The sequence below is a fragment of the Typha angustifolia genome, chromosome 7 (assembly GCF_048772165.1).
Source record: "Typha angustifolia cultivar Huaian chromosome 7, ASM4877216v1, whole genome shotgun sequence".
Lineage (NCBI taxonomy): Eukaryota > Viridiplantae > Streptophyta > Magnoliopsida > Poales > Typhaceae > Typha > Typha angustifolia.
The window spans coordinates 8,259,447-8,262,570 of NC_133245.1; the positions used below are offsets into that span (position 1 = coordinate 8,259,447).

At 37.3% G+C, this 3,124-nt stretch overlaps 1 non-coding gene across 1 annotated transcript; it reads left to right on the plus strand.

The window, feature by feature from the left end:
- Nucleotides 1-2,696: 2,696 nt before the first annotated feature.
- Nucleotides 2,697-2,803, plus strand: LOC140764084 (small nucleolar RNA R71). The gene has a single exon (XR_012104960.1). It is a non-coding gene; the product is annotated as a small nucleolar RNA R71 (small nucleolar RNA).
- The last annotated feature ends 321 nt before the right edge of the window (nucleotides 2,804-3,124 follow it).

The window sequence follows — 3,124 nt, forward strand, 5'->3', positions numbered from 1 at the left end:
AACATGTATTAAACTATAAGAGGTGCAGATTCTAACAATGCATTGACCTCCTCAAAAGAAGTTTCTCAATCAAAATCACTGTCAAAATGTAAAAAACACTTTTCTAAAGGATCCTCAACATTTTCCTGCTCATTTATGCTCTCTAATAGGCCTTTAATCATGTCAACCTCAAAAACATCATCAGTTTTAGGAGGTTGATGGCTAACATCAAAGGTATTTAATTCAATAGTCATACTACCAAAAGACAGCTTCATAATCCATTTTGACAGTGAATGATTGCATTAGTAGTGGCTAGGAATGGCCTTCCAAAGATCATAGGGATATGATTGCTTGAGTTTTGGATAGGTTCAGTATCAAGGATTATGAAATCCACAAGAAAATAAACGTGTCTACCTTAATCAGAACATCCTCTATAATGCCTCGAGGATATTTGACAGAACGATCTGCCAAAGATAGTCTAATTTGAGTTAGCTTCAACTCTCCAAGACCTAATTGCTTGTAAACTAAATACGGCAAAAGATTAACACTTGGACCTAAATCCAAAAGGGCTTTATCAATGACACGATTGCCAATAACACACGAAATAGTAGGACAACCTGGATCTTTAAGCTTAGGTGGAATGTTGTTTTGGATGATTGAGCTTACTTGCTTAGCTAGGAATGCCTTCTTATGCACTTTTGATTTTCTTTACTGAGTGCAAAGATCCTTCAAAAATTTGGCATAAGTAGGAACTTGCTTGATGGCATCAAGTGATGGAATATTAATTTCAACATGCTTAAACAATTCCATCATCTCACTAAAGTTTGTTCTTACTTTAGCCTGAGTTAGTCTTTGGGAATAAAAGTCTACTCAGATAAATTTCTAGACTTGGGTAGAGACTGATTTGGGTTGCTAGAGTCGAAGGTTATAGTTCTAGATGAACTATCATGATTATTTTAGGGGACATAGGTTTCCTCACCCTCTTAGATAGATTTTTCATGATTTGGCACTTTAACCTTATTGTTGACTAGTTTTCCAAACCTAAAGGTAATGAGTAATTGAACTTGTTCGTTGTGCACACTTGAGGTGGATGGTTGGCTAACCTCATATTGGCCCTTTGGGTTAGGAATGGGTTGACTAGGAAATTTTCCTTGTTCTCCCACACTAACCTTAGATGCTAACTAACCCACTTGATGTTGAAGCTGAGTGATAGGTTTTACGGTACCAAAAGATAGGCTCTGATACCAATAATAGGTCTATGGAACAATTCCTTTAAGATTTGGATTTATTGTAGGAAGCAGTTCGTGCAACCGAGTGGAATCGATCCATAACTCCCTGATCTACCACTTTTGTATTATGTCCTTCACAGATTCAAACTACAACTAGGAAGAAAAATACCATATATTACGGATGATGGTGGTGGTGACGGGTGGAGTGGATGTTAGGGTTATGGATGATAATGGAGATGAGGGTGGATGGTTGATATAGTTTGAGGGATAAAGACGAAGCGGAAGAAGTGGTTGAGATCCCAAGGAAGAGGAAGGACTCGATAGATGGGAGAGATTAGAAGTTACGAGAGACCTTGCCAACGGTAGAGGTGGTAGGTTGGTGAAGGAGGAGGTAGGAGATTAGGATAAAGAGAAGATAGGAGGCAAGAAACCAATAATCCAATAGTATCCTGATTTTGACTACCATCCACACCTTTATAGAGGCTAGCCAATAAGCCAAAATAATAATTATTAACCCTAATTCTAGAAGATTCCTGCCAATCGCGTTCGAACACGCCTGATCAGGTTCGAACACACAAAAAGCGTTCTTTGTCGATGCAAACGCGATGCAAGCGTTCGAATGCGCATTTCACGTTCTCTATTTTTGCATATCTGATATAGGCATTCGCAAAGCCGTTCAAACGCAACCCCTTTCGCGTTCGAATGTAACTTACAAAAAATTTATTTTAATAAAAATAAATAACTATTGCAATAAGAAAAGACCCTAACTAAGTGTATCACTAAGAAATGGCTTGAGAATTTTGTATATTGGTAGTTTTTATTCCTTGCAAATTAGCACTAGTTCTAGTGATAAATTTTTCTATCATCACTTCTAAGTTGGATGGTTGTTGCTGAGGTACTATAATCGATTGATTAAGAGAAGGGGCATAAGAAACTGGCTGAGTAGGAAGACGAAATTAGTTAAATTCTAGAGGTCCTCCTTGATTTATTTGAGGCTGCTGTGGTCTCCAAGAAAAATTGAGGTGATTTTGCCAATTTGGATTGTATGTTTCAGAGTACAGACTATTGAATAGCTTCCTAAATTGATTTAGGGCATTCACTTGTTCATTGAACCCATCTTGGTACCCTAAGGAAGGGCAAATCATTACAGTCTGAATGGGACTGGCACAAACACTACAAACTTCAGATTGCACCAGATTTATAGTTTGACTTAACACAAGGGCATCAACTTTCCTAGACAAATTATTCAGTCATGCATTCATACTCACATCTGGCTGAACTTCATATATTCCTCTCTTAGACAGTGACGTCCCTCAACTTTCAGTACTAAAATCTCATTATTGGGAATTTTCAACTATTCTTTCAAAGAGAGCCCAAGCTTTAGGTGTGCTCTTAACCATGAATGACCCATCGCTCATGGACTCAACCAGATTACGATTTGTGTTGGTTAGACCATTGTAGAAATACTGGACTAACCACCATTTTTCAAAATTGTGATGAGGGCACTTAATTTAAAGATTCTTAAACCTTTCCCATGACTCATGAAATTTCTCTTTCTCTTTCTGCTTGAAAGTGGAGATGGCCAATCTATATTGGTTTGTTCTAGGCATAGGGTAAAATTTGGACACAAATTTATAGTTCAGATCTCTCCAAGTGGTGATCGAGTTAGGCTCTAAATGATTCAACCAAGCTCTTGCTTGGTTTTTGAATGAAAAAAGGAATGAGCCTTAGCTTAACAAATTCATCAGAAAAGTTTTAAAATTTGAATGTTGAACAAATATCCAAGAATTCATCAACATGAGAGTATGGATTCTTGAAAAAACTCCTAGATACACGTATGTATCTAACCTTTAGGCAATGATATCGTTCGTTCGCTTAAGTAAAAGTCGGAAGAAATATTAAAAACGAAAGCAGAG